Raw genomic sequence first — 20,304 nt, forward strand, 5'->3', positions numbered from 1 at the left:
CACATTTCTCTCTGAACTTCTTGAAGAAACATGAATTAAGTCTGTATCTTTGTTGAAGCAATTCAGGTGATGGGGCAGAGGCTCCCAAATCACCAAGGAAAAGAGGGATCAGGCCTGGTATCAGAAAGGGGGAGACCCAGGCCACGGATGTACACAGTGAGCTTGCAGGGCTAAGAAGGACAGAATTGATGGTGTGTCTGAGCAAGGTGGAATTTTATTTTGGGGGACATTTTTTGGAAACCCATTAGAGTGGGTGGTCATCAGTCTCTTGTAGTCTGAGATTTCACAAACTTACAGATGTTGTTTATAAATCCTGAATGAAGAGAAAAAGGGCTTCCTGCCTTAAATTTATATTCTTTTTTTTTTTTTTTTCGTCTTTTTGTCTTTTTAGGGCCACACTTGTGGCGTATGGAGGTTTCCAGGCTAGGGGTCCAATGGGAGCTGTAGCCGCCAGCCTATGCCACAGCCACAGCAAAACAGCTGCGATCCAAGCCATATCTGCAATCTATGCCACAGCTCATGGCAATGCCGGATCCTTAACCCACTGAGCAAAGCCAGGGATTGAACCTGCATCCTCATGGATGCTAGCTGGGTTCGTTAACAACCAAGCCATGATGGGAACTCCCTATGTTCTATCTAACATGCACTTATGATCTTTTTTTAAATGGTGAAATCTATCACTCAGACAAAAGAGTATATCACATTTATGTACCATTAAGCATTAATAACAACCTCTGATCCTCGACTGAGAAACAGAGCATCGCCAGTGTCTTCGAAGCTGTCTCTGCTAATGTGCATTTCTAGGCTGCTTTAATGTCTCAGATCTATGCACTGCCATGTCTTATTTGTGAGCAATAACATCAGTGGGTACCAAGTGACAACGGTATAGCCATTTTTACCTCATGCCCAGACTTTTCAGGTTTCTAGTCTGTCTGATTCTGATCTTGAGAACAGTTAAATTTTACCACTTAGAAACTAATCTTTAATAAGCTAATTATCCTGCTGAAAAATAACAGCATTGTTCATAATTCTAATTTTCCTGCTCACATGACAGTTACCGCAGCAGTAGCTTTCCTGAGCAAAGGATGAATATCTGTCAGCTTGAGGTTCTGCTGTAGAGAAGGCGAGAAGCCGGGATGCTGAAAATCCTCCCAGGCCCCAGAGAAAGTAAAAGATGTGGAGAACATAACTAATGGAAACTGTCTGACTCATCAACATTAAATCCAGATAAGGCGGTGTTATTTCCTAGGTGCATGTTAGAGACACACTGAAGTTCTACACTTTCATTTATGATGTGGATTTTCTGTTGCCAAGGAGGCAAGATTGGACGCATACATTGAAAAAAAACGTGCTTTTTGGAGTTTCCATTGTGGCTCAGCTGAAACCAACCTGACTAGTGTCCATGAGGATGCAGGTTTGATCCTGGCCTGGCTCAGTGGGTTAAGGATCTGGCATTGCCATGGGCTATAGTGTGGGTCACAGATGTAGCTCATATCTGGCGTGGCTGTGACGTGGGTTGGTGGCTGCAGCTCCAATTCAACCCCTGGCCTGGGAACTTCCATATGCTGCAGGTGTGTCCCTAAAAAGCCAAAATAAAAAAAAAAAAAAAAAGAAAAATGCTTCAGTGAAATGTAGAGCTTTGAAAAAGAGAGAGTGAAGGATGCTGAGTAGCCTTTACATCACATCATTTAAAATAGGCAGGGGGAGTTCCCATTGTGGCTCAGTGCAAATGAATCCAACTAGTGTCCATGAGGATGTGGGTTCAATCCCTGGCCTCGCCCAGTGTACTGGGGATCTGGTGTTGCTGTGAGCTCTGGTGTAGGTCACAGACACGGCTCGGATTCCGCTTTGCTGTGGCTGTGGTGTAGGCCAGCAGTGGCAGCTCCGATTCGAACCCTAGCCTGGGAACTTCCATATGTATCAGGTTCTCCCCTAAAAAGCTAAAAAAAAAAAAAAAAAAAAAAAAGCAGGAATATCACACTAAGATAGGTAAGTTAGAGAAAGACAAATACCTTAGGATATCGCTTATATGTAGAATCTAAAATGTGATACAAATTAACTTGTTTACAAAACAGAAGCAGATGCACGGACATAGAAAATAAACTTATAGTTACCAAAAGGGAGTGGAGGAGGGATAAATTAGGAGTTGGGGATTAGCAAATATACACTGCTGTATGTAAAATAAACAACAAGGTCCTACTGTGTAGAAGAGGGAACTATACCCAATATTCTGTGATAAACCTGAATGGGAAAGAATATAAGAAAAAATACATATGTATATGTATAACTGAACCACTTGGCTGTAACCAGAAACTAATACAACATCATAAACCAACTGTACTTCAGTTCAAAAAACAGGCAGGAAGAACGCACAGGTGCCTCATAGGACAGTTCTTTGAGGGCCCCATGAAGCCCATCCTGCTGCAGGTTTGGGCTCATGGCCACAGCTACTGGTTCTTTTTAGAAGTGATCAGTGCTGACACGGAATGCTCGCTGTGGGCCAGGCACTGTGCTAAGCACTGTGTTTACATGTATCATCTCACAACAACTCTATTGAGGAGGTGCCATTATGCACGAGGAAACTGAGGCCCAGAGAAGCTGCAGTACCTGCCAGGGTTGCGTTGCTTTAATCATTGACTCTTGTAGAGAGAGCACTGCACAGGGGTTATGAGGTTGCGTTCTGGGACAGACCATTTGGGTTCACGCTGTACTCCGCCACTTACTAGCACTATGAGCTTGGACAAGTTTCCCGAACTGCTTTGTGTCTCAGTTTCCTCAGCTGTAAAACAGGGATAACAGCCTTTCCTTCCTTCTCAGGTGTGCTTAGGATTAAGAAATAATAACTGTGGAGTTCCCATTGTGGCTCAGTGATTAACAAACCCGACTGGTATCCATGAGGACGCAGGTTTGATCCCTGTCCTCATTCAGTGGGTTAAAGATTTGGCGTTGCCTTAAGCTGTGTTGTAGGTTGCAGACTCGGCTTGGATCCTGCATGGCTGTGGCATAGGCCGGCAGCTATAGCTCCTATTCAACCCCTGGTCTGAGAACCTCCATATGCCACAGGTGGTGTGACCCTAAAGCAAAAACAAACAAAAAAGAAGTAATGACTGTAAAGCACTTACTTGGTCCAGTGCCTGGCACATAGTGCATGCTTAGGAAAGAAGAGCTGATTTGTAGACAGTGGAGAGTCAGTGTTGAGCATTTCTTGAAGTCTGAGACTACTCAGATATTTTAATATTTTAGAAAGTAATTCTATTGGAGTTCCCTTCGTGGCGCAGCGGAAACGAATCCGACTAGGAACCATGAGGTTGCAGGTTTGATCCTTGGCCTCACTCAGTGGGTTAAGGATCCGGAGTTGCCGTGAGCTGTGGTGTAGGTCGAAGACATAGCTCAGATCTGGTGTTGCTGTGGCTCTGGCATAGGCCGGCAGCTGGAGCTCGGATTCAACCCTAGCCTGGGAACCTCCATATGCTGCAGGTATGGCCCTAAAAAGGACAAAAGACCAAAAAAAAAAAAAAATTCTATTACAAAAGCAATAATTGAAATATGGCACTTAGAAAATAGGTAGAAATTAAACAGGGAAAAAACTATCCCACTGTCCAAAACCATTTCTGTTACTATTGGGCTATTTTCTTCTGTGCTGTTTTCAGTATCATTGTGATCATACTCTATAAACAATTTCGTACCCTTTTACACTTAAAATGATAATATAATGATGCTATTAGCATTATCGTTGTCATGTCTTTATAAATATAATTTTAATGGCTATATTAGTAATTTATATATTGCCCCATTGCTTTGTATTTGACTATTACAATTAATGTTTTTTTAAACATCTTTGTGAATAAACTGTATTTTCTTAAAATAACTATACTTCAATTTTAAAATGGTTAAAAATGGATTGGGTCATTAAATACACACTTGTATATATAGTTTTAAAAAACAATTTTTTTTTAGAATTACTTTCCACTATGACTGACTTTACATGTAGGCGTTTTAAGGAATCTGTGTCTTTATTTTATTTTATTTGCAAGAAATAGATTTGTTAAGATAGGATGCTTGTGAGAAATGCAAGTGGGCAGGCAAGGGGGCTCTGCCCTGAGGGTTAAATGGGCTAAAGTTTTGAATCTGTGTCTTTAAAACATCCATGTTAAACAGTTAAAAGCAACTATTCCTCTGACTCTCTCTGGTAGAGAAAGACTAGAGCTTAATTTAGAATACAACAATGAGCTCATTTTGATAGGTATTTACTAGGTGCCCATTTTTACCATAGGACTCTTCTAAGTACTAGGAGGGTGAGGAAATTGTAAAAATAAATTTAAGAATCAGCCTCACCTTTTAGTAAATATAAAGTGTGTCCCTTCTACTGCAAGTAAAGAGCTCAGACCCCTACGTGCCTTAGTCCTGGTGTGTGTGCGTGTGTGAGTGCATGCACATGCACACCTGCTTTTGCAACACTGCTTCCATGCCTCAGGCAGGCTCACGTGGAGTTTCCAGTAGTGAGGGTTGAAGGCTGGAGAGCACCTTGCGATCCTGATTGCCCATCACAGATTCATGTGACACTAATGTTTACGAGCTGTTTGCAAAATGTTGCTTGGTGCTGCTTAATCTGTGGCATGTGCCCGCTTCTGACGAGTCCATCTGTGGGAGGCAGGGCTGGGCCCTGGCAGGGCATGCCTCCCTCCACAGTCAGGCCAGCGTGAGGTGCTTCTCTGAGGCTACCTGGGAAAGGTGAACGTTGCGGGCCCTGTTTGGTTTCTTTGTTCTAGAAATCACACTGGACTGTCAGCCTTCATCCAGCTCATTTTTGGGGGCTTTCTGTGAAACATCTTTTCACAGTGTCTATTTTAAAGGTTTAGATTCCAAAGTCTGGAAAGATTTAGTGACTCAGAAAGTTCTTAATAAACTGCATGACACCTGGCACCATGATTTTGATCCCCCCCGCCCCACTTTTAGTCCTTTAGTTTGGTGGCTGAAGAGAATCTGTGGAATGGGTTTTTTCTCACCATGCAAGTGCTATGGTAGGTGGAAGAGTGGTTGATGCACCTTCACGTATTTGCCAGTGTTGTCTTTGGTGCTATCCAAGAAGAGAGTGGACCAGAGTCTACCTTAGAGGGAAATTCCTCTCTGGGGTGCATATGCCTTCTTGCCTGGTGGGGTGTAGAGGTCAGGATGTAGCCTGGTCTGGGGAAATTCCACATGGTCTGAGCCGGGATACCACTGCAGTCAGGGGAACATGAGACCTTGACAGAGCAAGATAAACAAGAGAGACAAGGCATTTACTGATAGCAGGGTTATCAGGTTGCACAGTGGTGTCAGCGATGGAAATAGGGACTGGAGCTGAGGTCAGGGAGTGGAGCAGAGATCCTGGGCTAGGTCATCCCAGTGGAAATTCCTGATGGGCGGATGGAGAGAGCTGAGGGTGGAGCTCAGAGAGCTCCGTGTTGGAGGGAAGCTTGTCCTGGGGATGTGCAGTCATGGGAGGTGTGTATGGTTTCCATTTGAGAAGAGGGCTAGTTCAGGCTCTCAGATAGTAAGAAATGTTGAGGAAGAATTTAGGATCAGTAGCATGGCATCCTGCAAAGGAGGCCAGAAGGGATGCTCAGTTTACAGCACCAAAATGACAAGAGAAGAGAACTGATCATTTGTATTAAGACCTGAATCTGAGTCCTAGACTTTGCCGTTTACTGTGTGACCTTAGTCAAGTTACTAAAGCTTTCTGGACTTGAATTTTTCACTGGCAAAATGGGGGTGATTGGAACCCTTTCTGTATTTGGCCACGTTGTATAGTGTGGATCGAAGGAGATAAAGTATTGGAAAGCACTCAGTACATGTCAGTGTCATATACACAACTTAGAAAATCTGCTCTGAGTCCCAATATCTCAATCCAGATCCTCTCCTGTTGTGGTAACTATCAATTTTTGTTACACCCTGCCTAATTTTAAAAATTCGCATTGTGTATGTGTTTTTTTATCATATGTTCTCAGATGTGTTTTTAAAAGAAGTGGTCACAATAGTAGAAAATTGCTTTCCTCTATATCCCTACAGGAAATACTGGAAAATGCTAAGCTAAGCCCAATTGGGGCAGGGAGTATGTCCCTTTTGTTCAATACATGACCTGCTGTGCCTGGCACATAGTAGGTATTACATTAATATTTGTTGAATGCATGAACAAATGTCTTTCCAAATTCTTTGAGCTTGTGGATTTTGCATTTAAGCCAGCTGGAGGAAGGGAATTGTATTCAGAGCCACCCAATTTTGCCCTTTTAGTATAAGATGAAGGCTATGATTTTATTAGGTGGAGAGAATTGTTAGTAAGAGAGTCATAGACTTGGAGATAGTAGGAGAAGCAAGGTCTATTATTACTACCTTTTTTTTTTTTAAGACAAGGTGCTTATACACAAGGATATGGAGTAACTAGTAACAGAGGAAAAGTTGATGAGGGCAAAATGCATGTTTTGTTCTTGATACCTGTGGGAGGCAGAAGCATGGCCTCTCAAAGATGTTGACATCCTAATCCCAGAAATTTAGGAAGATCTTTGTTACAGGGCAAACATGCAGATGGAATTAAGGTTCTTAGTCTACCTTAAAATTGGGAGATTATTTTGGATTCTTGGAGTGGGCTCCATGTAATTGAAGGGTCCTTAAGTGGAAGCTAGAGGCAGAAGAGTCAATGCCAGAGGGATGTGAGAAGAGAAAAACTTGATGAGCCACTGCTGACTTTGTGGATGGAAGGGGGCCAGGAGCCGGGGAATGTGGGCAAAGAGACAGATTCTTCCCTAGAGCCTCTAGAAGTTCTAGAGCATAGCCCTGCTGACACCTGCACTTGACCCAATGAGACCCATTTTGGACTTCTGACTTCCAGAACTATAAGACAGTAAATGTGTGGGCTTTTTTTTTTTTTTTTTTTTAAGCCACCAAGTTTATGGTGATTTGTTACAGCAGCCAGCTGAGGACTAATACAGTTCCTACATGGTCACCAAAGGTAGGCTCTTGACTGTTCCTGATGGTTCAGCTCTGAAGAATAACATGCTTTTTTGCATCTACGTGCTTTTATGGAGGGCTAATTTATGCATCTGGAGGGTAAGGCGAATTTAATAGGACACAGGTTTGAAAGAAATAGCTGTGACTGACTAATAACTCATCACAGGTTCCTCTTGGCCACACTGCACTTCCTTTTCTGCTACGTGATTATTCTGAGTGGACCCTCCTTCCTGACTGTCAAAGAAAATGAAGTTGGTCAAGTCTTTCATGAGTCAAACTGACAGCAAAAGTTAGCAAAATCACTCAGAATATCTTATTGGAGTGTTTAAATGGGCTTGTCAGTGTTGCTCAGTCTTTGAAATAAAAGTAAAACCACCATCTTTGTGGTTTTCTTTCCCCAGTATTTACTTTCTGAAAAATGGGAGCCTATTGTGACTTTTCAAATCCTCTTTCATTGGCACTGCTGATATTAAGTCGGAGCGTTTTGGGTGATTCGACTATGCATGTTGTAATTCTAACTTTCAGCTAGTTAGTGAATCCTTCGGTCTTTCCATCTTTCCACAACCTGGTTTTTGTTTTCAACTTTAAATATGACATATCCCTTCCAGATCTAGATTCCTTTCATTCAGTTCTGAATGTTTAATAAAAGTTTCAAAGGGAAACTTTTTGTAGCATTTTCTCTTCCAAACAAGCTAGGGGGTCATTTCTTCAAATGAGAATGAAACTGAAATGTGGCCGAATCAGCATCTTCGCTTGAAATGATGAGAATGTATTTCTACAAAAATATAAACTGAACTTGGCAATGTAAAGAAGGAACAAAGTCATCTATAGAAAAGCAAGTCCAAGCCCCAGGGCTTACAGAGTACCCATTATAATCATTCCAGAAAAGCGTTTTCTTTACCGGAGAACTTACCAGCTAGCTCAGCCTGGCACTGTAACAGGCTGACACTAGCTCTTACTATTCACTACCCTTGGTGTCTGAAAAGTATTTATTTATTTTTTTTTAAGCACATTTCTCTGACCTTTGATTCCGTGCCTCTACAGCTGGATATTGCCTACGGCGAAATATTTTCTGTGATGAAGTTAATTTCTGAAGCTCTCAATTTAAAAATTTTTGAGCCAAGTTGCATTAGCACTAGGTCTCTGTTGACAAAGTCTTACTACTGTAAAAGTCCAGTATGATTTTTTTTAATGTCCGTTCAACTCTCCTGTGAAATAGCTAATAGTCAATGACATATTAATTTGACTCCGACAGAGTCTCAAGATAGCTCAGCTCTAGTGCCTTTTTTAGGGATGAGTGTGGAAAAAATAAGCCATGAGATGTGCTTGTAGCCAAATGGAAAAAGAGGAAGTTTGGATTCTCTTTCTCTTTCTCCGAATAGCAGAAATGGCCAAATATTTAGGATTGAAATAAGAAGCTGATAGGGCGCATGATAGGCTTATGTTTTTTCTCAGGTGTCACCTAATAATAATGATTAAAAACCAGCATGATGAGCTGGCACCACATTTCCCTCCTGCCCCACAGGCCAATGTTAGAAATTGCTTCAGGAGTTCCCACCGTGGTGCAGTGGAAATGAATCTGACTACGAACCATGAGGTTTCGAATTTGATCCCTGTCCTCACTCAGTGGGTTAAGGGTCTGGCGTTGCCCTGAGTTGTGGTGTAGGTCACAGACGTGGCACAGATCTGATGTTGCTGTGGCTGTAGTATAGGCCAGCAGCTGTAGCTCTGATTCGACCCCTAGCCTGAGAACCTCCATATGCTGTGGTATGGCCCTAAAAAGCAAAAAAAAAAAAAAAAAAAAAAAAAAAAATTGCTTCAAATAAAGTTCATTTGAAAAAGAAAGGAAAAAACCTAATATGATGATAACTAGAATTTATAGCACATTTCATTTGTACATTAAAAAATTGTATTAATTGTGATTACTCAAGGCTAAATATAATAATGACATAGAAATAGAACTTTAGCCAAAAGGAAGCTTTGAATCTTGGCTGGGCATGTGAGTCTTAAAGAAAGAAAGAAAAAAAAAAAACACTAAAAAATTCAAAGAAGAAGTAACGAAGAAGGATTAATGTTAATAATGTCATAGCTCACTTCCCTTTTTATTCATGAAGCCCCATTTATTAATAGTAACAGCATCAGCAACAATGAGCATATTTCTTCTCTGCCCTACAAGCGGCCTTGGAGATTTGACAGCGCTCTCCCTTCTGCTTGGTGAGTGAACAATGTTTGGAATACCGGTTGCCTTCCAGAGGGGCAGAGATTCCCTGGCTAGTCCCATGTGATCAACCTCTACATAGAAATCAGTATAGAGAAAGCATTTGAAGAAACTCTTCCTTAGGTTAGGCTTTTCCCCTCTGGTTTCGGCCCCTGGCTTCCTATCAGGTTAAAAATAGAACCTGGCATACTAGATTCTAGTCCCATCCCCAGTTTGATGGGCAATAAACCAGCAATAGCTGTTGTTATTGCTAATAATTAGTTCTGATAGGTCTCCTCAATCTGGATAGAAACCCCCCAGATGGGCGTTCCCTTGATCGACCCTGGATGTGCAGACCCCTTGCTGAGTTCAGCTGAGTAGGCAGTATTTGGTTCCCGGCACTCTTAGCACAGGGTTTCTGTTGGTTTCCATATTGCAGCCCTGAATAGCACAGAATTTGAATTATTACTTAAAAAGTTGGTTATTTATGTTTGGAAAGTACCAACTGAAAATTTACCTGGGAAAAAATTTATTCAGAGAAAAATCTTTCACTTAGGTTGTGTATGGTTGACCAGTTCTAATTTTTCCATTTCTTTTAGCTTATCCCTTCTTGCACATATTTTCATGATAGGATACCACCATTTTTGTATTCACTTGAATATGATGGACTGCTCTGCATGTTTCCCGGTCTTCCTTGAGTCATTTGAAGCTCTTTCCTGCTCCATAGAGTTTGGGCTGTTATTAATTTTACCTCCTATTTAAAGACCTTATCTCTGAATGTGAATGTCTTCATTTCCCTTAATGTCAATTCAGGCAACTCTAATTGCTGTTTCTTCAGTCTAGGGTCATCTTCATTAGATTAATTACTGTGGAAGCCTGTTCCCCAAATGTGCTAATAGCATGAAAATGACTTAGTTCCATGTTCTCTGTCGTACAATGCTAAGAAACAGACAAAAAGAAAAATTTGTACAGGAAGACTGAAAAATATCAGTTTTCTCAAATGGCCCATTTAAGGGAGCTACACCCACCCATCTACCTGCATGCTAGGACTTGAGTGTGAGGGGCTAAAACCAGCATGGAGGGTGGCGTGGGGGCTACCTTAGCTAGTCAGTAGTGAAAAGAGCCACAATCTTCTTAAAGAGGAAGAGCCAAGGAGAGCAAATAGACTCACTGATTCTAAGAACAAGAACAGGATGCATGCAGGGGCAAGATCCTGGGTCAGGAGCTGGGTGGAGATCAAGGAGAGGTAGGAGCTGATTGGGATGAAATGAGACAGGGAGCGGACATTGCAATAACCAGAAATGGGGGTCCCTGGTTTGCCTCTGTTGGTAATAGCTTATGGGTATGCATACTAGGCTGGTTGAAAGGTCTGTAGTTGGTGGTGAATTGCCATGATGCAATAAAAATGTCTCTGCAAGGTGCCCAAGGGTTTTCACATATTGTTGAAAACATTACCTTGTCTGAGATGTTTGGACCATTATGGTGCAACTACTCTTGCTGGGCTCCAGCTAGGGCTCCTGCCTTATGGTGCCTGATGTCCAGTTCCCACATGAAGGTAGACCATGGGATGACTGATTTGTTTGTACTTGATCTTTCTTCCACTCTTTGTTCCTGAAGATTCACATAGTATTGCCCCCACTCTACCAATTATACATCATAAAACAATCTTTATTTTTAATTTTTTTCTTTTTGGTCTTTTTAGGGCCACACCCACAGCATTATAAAGGTTTCCAGGCTAGGGGTCAAATCAGAGCTGTAGCCGCTGGCCTATACCACAGCTCACAGCAATGCCAGATCCTTAACCCACTGAGCGAGGTCAGGGATTGAACCTGCATCCTCATGGATGCTAGTCAGATTTGTTTCTGCTGAACCATGACGGGAACTCCAACAATCTGTATCTTTAAAGTAGAGATTCTCAAAGTCTGATCTGGAAGAACCTAAAGGTCCCTAACACCATTTCAGAGGCTCTGCAAGGTCAAACACACTTTGACAGTAATGCTAGGACACTGTTTGCTGTTTTTGCTCTGATTATCTCATGATTGTTTAGAGTATAAGTTCATCAATAAAGATTCAGATTCCATGTTGCAAGTAACCTTTAAAGAAGTGACTAGTTGTTATGTTTTAGTGTTTATCGAAGAAGACTAACACCATTATCTGAAAAGGCTATTAAAATACTCCTTGCTTTTCCAACTACATTTCTGTGAGGCTGGGTTTTTTTTTCCCCCTACACCTTAACTGAAAGAACACGTCACAACAGATTGAATGTGGAAGGAGACCTGAAAATCTAGCTGATGTCAGTTAAGACAGACATCAAAGAGGTTGCAAAAATGTAAAGGTTGCAAAAATGTAAAAACTGTGGCTCTTCTCACTGAAATGTTTTCTGGAAATCAGTCATTTTTCATAGAAAATCTTATTTAACATATAATGGGCTTGTTATTTTAAAATAAATTAATTGGAGTTGCCATGGTGGCTCAGCAGGCCAGGAACCCAACATGACGTCTGTGAGGATGCAGATTCAATCCCTGGCCTTGCTCAGTGGGTTAAGGATTCTGTATTGCCATAAACTGTGGCATAGGTCACAGATGTGGCTAGATTTGGCATTGCTGGGCTGTGGCATAGGCTGGCGGCTGCAGCTCCACTTTGACTGCAGTCTGGAGACTTACATATGTCACAGGTGTGGCCCTAAAAAGAAAGTAAATAAATTAATGAATACATATTTTAAAAGTTTCTTCATTTTAGTTTGTAATATAGTTAATCTGGATAAATATAAACTACATAAACTGTTCTTTGGGATTCTCAATAGTTTTTTTTTTTTTTTTTTGCTGAGCTGATAGCATGTGGAAGTTCCCAGGCCAGGGATTGAACCCATGCCATAGCAATGGTCCAAGCCACAACAGTGACAATGCCAGATCCTTAACCCATTGCACCACCAGAGAACTCATCTCAATAATTTTTAAAGAGCAGAAATGGATACTAAGACTAGAAAGTTTGGGAACTACAGCTTTAAAATAAGCATTTTACGGGTAATGCATAAATTTGGTTGTCTGATGAAATAAATATATACCATACAATCAGATATTGATAGCACAACTGACTTTTTTTTTTTTTTTTTTGGCAGCACCCACCACATGTGGCAGTTCCCAGGCCAGGGATCCAACATGACAATGCCAAATCCTTAAACGCTAGCTACCAGGAAACTCCAAAAGTGACTTTTTTTCTTTTTTTTTTTTAACTTATTATAGTTCATTTACAATGTTATGCCAATTTCTGCTGTATAGCAAAGTGACCCATGTACATACATTCCCTTTCTTATGTTATCTTCCATCAGGGTCTATCCAGAAGTGACTTAAAAGGTACTTGGTCTGGTCTCTCATATCTTCTGTGCCAGTATGAGTACACTTCCCTTTTCATTCTCCCCCTTTCACACCAGTTGAACCCCCATAGCTGTCAAATCTAATGTAAGCCTTGTACAAACATGTAGGAAACATGTAGTTACTATAGTATTCTCTCTTCATAAAACGTTTCAAGTTGCCTGTAATACTTCAATAAAAGCAAGTAGTTTTTGCCCTTTTTGCCTAAGGAACACAGAGCTTTACAACACAATTTCATTGATTTTTTTTTCAGTTATTTACTCATTAAAATAAAAGCCAGAGAACAGCCTCCTAAGAGGAAGACTGGAGAAGCCACATTATATCCCTCAATTTAAAGAGATCATGAGCTTAGGAAGTGGGAAGTGGCTGTGTGATTGTCTAATGAAGTCCTAGAATCAGAGGTGAGGTCAGGGTTGGCACCTGGTTCTCCTGAGTTCAGCTCATTCATCTAAAAATGTACAATTATTACTGTCACCTTTTACTGGTACTCTGCCCACTGTGTGTTGGATAAAGATTGGCTACCAAAAGAATATGATAGATGCCACATCTAGGGCAGAGAGTGAAGGACCAGAAGTCAAGGGTCCTGGCTGTTTCTCTGGGCTTCTCATAAGCTCACTGTACACCCTTGGACAAGTCACCCAACCTCCCCTGTGTTCTGGGTCATCCGTCAGATGAGGATTTACCTGCTTGGAGCAGGGGAAGGTGGCTTTATAGTGTAATTTTCTGGTGTTCTCTCTCATTGAATGCTCACAGCAAACCTCTGCAGTAAACTAGCACAGGGATCATTGCTTCCATGTTGTAGTTGAGGAAATACCTGAGATTGTGGGATTAGTAAGTGATGATCCTTAATTCTGTTCTTTTTCCTAACAATACAAAAACATGAACCAGTCTCTTGGCCCTTGAGAAAGACATATTCAGAGCCCAGGGGTCTTTTTGACTCTGCAAATGGAACTCTGAATTATTTCATATAGAAATCCTGTTACTTCTGGTTCTTCAGGACTGGGTACTGTTAAGTATCACATTTCAGGAACATCCTGGACTAAGTAGGTATTTGTGGGTTGACCTAGGACACTATTCCGCTCTTATAGCATTGCTTCTAGAAAAGGTGTCCTAAGTTCTGTATGACCTGTATCTAAATGAGCTTTTAGAATTCAGAATGTTCTGTAGCCAGGTACTATCTGTTCTCTATTTTAATAGTTATCATTTTTATTTTGTGACTTATGGTATTAATAAGTAAGAATATTTTATCTGTACAGCAGGAATTGGTACATTGTAAATCAACTATACTTTAATAAAAAATAAAAAAGAGTATTTTACCTGAAAGTGATAGTTTTAGAAGGCTACTATTTTAAAAAGCTTCACTCCATTACTTTATTACATTGCCTTTTATAATATTACAGAAAACATTATTTTGTTAATGATTACACGAGCCTCTTCTGCCCCCACAGAAGGCAGGATTTAATTATGTAATAGAAATAGGGGGGGAATTCTCTTATCAGAAACAGTCTGAGTAAAAATAAAATTTTGTTGTATTTCATCCTCATTCAAATAAACTTTACTTGTGTTTATGGTAGCTACACAATTTATGGTATATCCCATGTGACTCTGTATAGAATACACATTATTTCTGGAGAAGACAACTACCATTAAATAGCTGCCTCTAAGTGTATCCTGTATAGAGAATTGAAAATATAAACCTTCCCATAGGAAAAATTATAAATTGCCTTGCTCCCTCTGCTCATACACATTTTATATCAGTCTTTTCTGTTCTCTTTAAAACTCTTCAAAGTTACGCCACACTTATATTCTAGGGAAAGAATCTTACCATAGCTCTGTTGAATTATGTGGCAATGTCTATCTTTTGGGTTTTTTTGTTTGTTTGTTTGTTTGGTTTTTTATTTTGTTCTGTTTTTTTTGGCTTCACCCACAGCATATGGGAGTTCCCAGGCCATGGATAGGGTCTGAGCTGCAGCAATGACCTGTGCCACAGCTGTGGCAACACCCAGATCCTTTAACCCACCGGGCTGGGCTGAGGATCGGGACCCGAGCTGCTGCAGTCAGGTTCTTAACCCACTGCGCCACAGCAGGAATGCTTAGTTTTTGTTTTTGATTCTTTAGAACTTAAGGCTTTTATGAATAGGCACATCTCCCCTGAAGATCACATACTAATGCTGATCATTTTGCTTTTCTTATTACATTAGAAGTCTATTCTGCTAGTTAGGGCTTTGTGTCATTGCATGGTTGTGTGCAATATCTTGATGGTTACATTAATACTCTGTAAACTGTAGGATCTGAGCGTGGGAAGGCTCCTTCCTGGTTGAGGTCCCAAGCTTGCTGGTTGAGGCAAGGTGGTATTTCAGATCATCCAAAACCAATTTCTCCATCCTTAGATAACCATACATAGTCAGCATAATCTCTCTCATCCACTCATTCCAGAACTTAATAATATGGAAACTTGGAGTTCCTGTTGTGGCTCAGCGGAAACGAATCTTACTAGGAACCATAAGGTTGCAGGTTCGATCCCTGGCCTTGCTCAGTGGGTTAAGGATCCGGCGTTGCCGTGAGCTGTGGTGTAGGTCACAGACACGGCTTGGATCTGGCGTTTCTGTGGCTGTGGTGTAGGCTGGCAGCTACAGCTCCGATTCGACCCCTAGCCTGGGAACCTCCACATGCCGCGGGTGAAGCCCTAAAAAAGACAAAAAGACTAATAATAATAATAATAATACAGAAACTTGACTATTGTGAATTACTTTGGTTAAACTAAGCTTTTATAGAATTAAACTTACTATTATTGATTTATAATTGCTAACCTGATAGTTATTTTGTTTTGACAAATTCAGAGCCTTTTAATGCCTATCTTGTCACCAACCATGTTTATTGTTCCAAAGTAACAATGCACACTTTAAGAAATCTGAATTTTCAAAACAAATGTGGAATTTTTCTTTATAAGCTAGCAATAAATGAAGAATGCCCTTTAATTGCAAAGGGAGGATTTTGAGTGTGAGCTAGTAAAAGCTGAAGCTAGGACTGGAATTTGTTTCCAGTCAATTTACCTTTGAGTAAAATTTACCGTTATTTTACTTGTGTGCCAAATAAGTTCTCTGAGACTAAAGGAGAGATAAAAAGGTCATTCATTTGCTTGAGATAATATATTCTAGAGGTTATTTCTTTCCATCAGTGTTTCTTTCTCAATTGTACATGAAAAATTGTGGCTCCCCAAACATAATGGGCTCTTTCAACCAAAAAGAAACATAACTGTGCATTAAAATACATCAAGGATCAATGTTGTAAGAACATGCAAATACAAATTACTATGTCATTAATTTCCTTGAAAGCAGTAAACCATTTTCTTCACTCAAAGACATGAGCTAAGGCTTGAGAAAAGTGATATAGGAATATAGTTTAGGGGTAGCCAGTTCCCTAGGGGCTTCATATTTTGGTCTTCTTTGGACTTGAGACAATGAATAAGTGTCTGGTATCCCATACTGCATGCGGTCCTTCTCATGAGCCATTAGATTTCATGATTAATTTTAAGAAGTCATCCTACCTCTGCTTCCATCAGAGTTCTAACTACCTCTACTTGCCCATCATCTGTAGAATTAATTGTCACTAATGATGGTACTTTAAACAGCACCTGGATCACCATTCAGTAAATGTACCTAAAACAATTCTTTTCTCTACAACTCATAACTATGCCTAACTTATGAGTTTCTTGAAAGTTGGTTACCTGATTTTAAGCATGATGCAAACTATGTTTTCACAAGTTTATCAACTACATTGTATGGGAATGATTCAAAGCCTTCTCACATCAAGATAAATGGCCCCTTTTAGGCCTGGCCCTGATTTATTGGAGGAGATCAGTATGAGAGTTTCTTCTTTAAGAAGCCAGTTTATTCATTACCCTGCTTTTTCTCAAGGGTTTGCCATTGTTTGAGTCCCAAAGTATTAGTCTTTTGGTGACAGGCATCATAAGAATAAACAATTCAGTGCTTTCAATTTGGATGAGGTGCTTCTGGTGCAACTCAGAATGAAATTGGCCTAGGGCTGTATGGTATTGCTGATGTACTCTATTTCCAGTGGTGTACTAGGGCCAGCCCACACCAGCTCCCATGAGCTGACTGGGGACAGCTCTTCTCAACTGCCCTGCCAGTGACATCACCTAGGTAGCCAGAAACCAACCACCTTTGTAGTCTTTACACCAAGGAAATTGGCACATGGGGCAAATCCTCACTTCTACCCCCTGCCTTGGGAGAATCAGTTGTTAAAACATTTGCTAACATACTACTGCTTCAAAATCAAGAGATAGTAAATTCAAAGTTTTGAGATTTTCAACAGTATCTACCAAGAATCAGTCACAAAAGAAATATCAAATAAAGCTTTTGACATTGAGAAATCACAGATTTAGCCAAACCACCTCCACTAAGCATTTATCAAATTTATCTCCCTTCAAACCTGAAAATGTTCAAGAGATTGTTAAGCCTATGTTAGAATAGATAAATATGTCTTCAGATTTATTTTTAAATGTTAATTTGATTTAATAGATCCTTTTGGGGGCAGGTCTTTCTCCGGTTTGGAGAGAGCCAAGTGCAGGTATACTTTCTCAGGGCTGCTCATCTTGCCTGATGCTCAGAAGGGGTGGCCAGTCACTAAGATGCTTTCCTCCCCCTGCCCCTTTCTTTTGTTTGTTTTATTTTTAAGCTAACAGTTGTCTTTTGGAAAATTACTTACAGGTATCTTAGTAAGGGAAGAAAAATGCTTTACTTCACTATTTATTAGACCTCTATAAAGCAATGTACTTTTTCCTAAGGCTCGGTATATAACAGGGCTAGCATTCCATAAAAAAGTCATCTTTTTAAAAATGTTGAAAGAATATATAGTTTTCATATAGAAAGATAAGAGCCTCTTTATGGATCAATATGTCACTTTAAATATCTTTTGAGAGTAGACTTCTAGAATCATTTCCAATGTGAATATAACTGCTATCAAATCTGTTAACAATGATTTAAAATAGCATGAATTATAAATGGGAAAATTGCTAAGAATGATAATCCACTTATTGATATAATTAATAGGTAATTATTTCAAGTCAAAATGTTAATTAGCCAAGATCAGTTTCTGGTATTCAGATAGAGTTGTTATTAAGACTTTGAAAATGATAACAACTTTCTTCCCACCGTATTCTAAATTATGTTTAAAACCCTTTAATTCCTTGAAGGCAATAAGGATAATCTTGAGCTCCTGCCTTCTCATTTACATTTTCTTTTCTGGCAATGTCTGTAAGACGCATCTTTGCACTCAGTATGTTTAACATAACAGGTGTTCTTTCCCCATGTAACATATACTTGGAGCAATGACTCAAACAGATTTAATATAGAACACGAAGAAATCAGGAAGGAGATCATGCCCATGGCTTGGGATAACGTTTTTTTTTTTTTTGTTTTTGTTTTTTGTTTTTTTTCCCTCTCACTGCAAGACAAAAACAAAGCAGGGAAGTTAATTAATTTTTAAAAATATTCTTCTCCTTTGGACTTGGGAGTTGTTTTTTTTTTTTTTTTCCAGTTATCTCAGAAGAACATCTATCATCTGTATGACCTTAAATTTAGTCACATTAACCACTGACAACATCTTCCTAATTCAGCCTCAGCTGTGCTGTGAGGCAATGCACAGCCAGGAGACTGGTGAGCACCTCTTGCTTCAGGCATCCAACTAATACTGATGGCTACCCTTTGGTGGGTACCATATGTGCTCCAGGCCAGTGTGGAGAGCCTTACATATACCATCTCATGAGGTTGGCACTATTATAATCCAGGCTTTTCAGATATTGAAATGAAGGGTTTGGGAGCTTAACTCACCCTAGGTGTCACATTAACAGCTGTCGAACCCTGACTCATCGCGGAGAGACCTCATATCAGTGCCCATCCCGTAGGGTTGTTCTGCGGATTAAAATAATGAGCAGATGGAAACTAATGAGACTAGTACCTGAAACAAACTAGGAACTGAGTAAATCTTAGCTGCCATCATCATCATCATCATCAACATCAAAACTAGATCAGTCTTAGCCCCCAACTGGGCTAGCAGCCCTGCCTAAAATGCCAGGTGAATAGAGCACTAGTGGCATTCTCTCCACGATGGTGGCCCTGGTTTACCCGGAGGATCACCAGTGAGGCAACAGATGATAAATGGTGCAGATTTACATGGCATTGCCCTGACCTTCCTAGAACATCTTCTCTGGGTATAAGGTGGAGTGATTTTGACTGTTTTAAGGTCTGAGCTTATATTTTTAAAACCTGAATTAAACCAGATAGGTAAGAATTCTTAAGGAATACAGGCTAAAGCTACGGGGTTTTCTGAGCAAACAGGCATAACCAAAAAGTGGCAACTAGGGGAAAAATAATTGTTCCCTTTATTTTTACTTATGTGCAACTGAAGTTTTGTATCAGATCAGGTGACAAAAGGAGAAAGGAAAAGCTGACATCTGAGCGCTGTTTTGAAGGCACGACCTCTAGGAGAAGGTTTTGCACATTTCAACACCCAGATTTCCTGTTCGAATTTTTAAAATAGCAACTCCTGTACTCAAAGGGCACAATCACAGAATAGGCTTCCCTTGTTTGCCCTCACCAACACAGAGAGCCCAAGAAGGCTGTCACAAACCAAGCCCCTCAGAGTTAAAAATGCCTGAAGACTTGTTCAATTTGTGTTTCTTTCCAGGTTTTTTTTTTTTTTTTTGGTACAGATGCAGTCTTAAATTCTAGTTCAGATCCTTTCCTTCTGTTTCTTCTACCCCCAAAACTAAACCAAACAAAAACCAAAACCCAATCTATTCCCTAAAATGTATGGAACATGGATGCTTTCTAATGCATTGGTCAAGAAAAAGAGCAATCTCCTGATTCTGAAAGTGTCCAAGTACAACCAGACTCATTTCTGATATGCCAATGAAATAGAGAACAATTCCGGTGTGGGAGGAGAAGCAATTTATCTTTTGAGAATGATTTTTGATCATTTCGTTCTTCCATGTTACTTGTAACATACGAAATCAGGAATAGAATAAAATTTCTTTTTTTTTTTTTGTCTTTTTACTATTTCTTTGGGCCGCTCCCACGGCATATGGAGATTCCCAGGCTAGGGGTCGAATCAGAGCTGTAGCCACCGGCCTACGCCAGAGCCACAGCAACGCGGGATCCGAGCCGCGTCTGCAACCTACACCACAGGTCACGGCAACACCAGATCGTTAACCCACTGAGCAAGGGCAGGGACCGAACCCGCAACCTCATGGTTCCTAGTCGGATTCGTTAACCACTGCGCCATGACGGGAACTCCTAAAATTTCTTCTATGAAAATTTTTCTCTCAAGGAAGGGAACTTATTTAATTGATTTTTCATGTGTAAAAATGTGCTCCCTGTGCACAATTTTTGTGATTGGGCTTAGAAAACTAATTTTCTTCAATGAGAATAGTTCTGTGCTAGTGACACTAGGCTATAGCTTGTTAAATGAGGGGGAAATCATATTTCTTTATATTAATATTCTCTTGTTTTTGTTTAAATTAGAAATTAATCATTTAGGGTTTGTTATTTTGTTGCATCAATTTTTATGTTTTACTGGGAAGGCAGTAGTTATACTATCTCTCTGCCATTTTGTATGCTCGTTATCTAGTTCTCAGAGAAAAATTTTCTCAAGTAACCAGGCAACTGATGGAGATGCTGTTCAGAGCCTGTCAAGGGAGGTGGGATGTAGGGTTATGATGGGCCTCTGGCG

The 20,304-nt window shown here is 40.2% G+C and overlaps 1 protein-coding gene across 3 annotated transcripts in view; it reads left to right on the top strand.

The window, feature by feature from the left end:
* SAMD4A (sterile alpha motif domain containing 4A) overlaps positions 1–20,304 on the top strand; it is a 224,930-nt gene that overhangs the window by 38,468 nt on the left and 166,158 nt on the right. The window lies entirely within an intron of this gene.

This window comes from Sus scrofa, chromosome 1 (assembly GCF_054392235.1).
Source record: "Sus scrofa isolate SSC_HxYL_T2T_F1_AM1 chromosome 1, Sscrofa_HxYL_maternal_Yorkshire_Landrace_v2.0, whole genome shotgun sequence".
In the NCBI taxonomy this organism is placed as follows: domain Eukaryota; kingdom Metazoa; phylum Chordata; class Mammalia; order Artiodactyla; family Suidae; genus Sus; species Sus scrofa.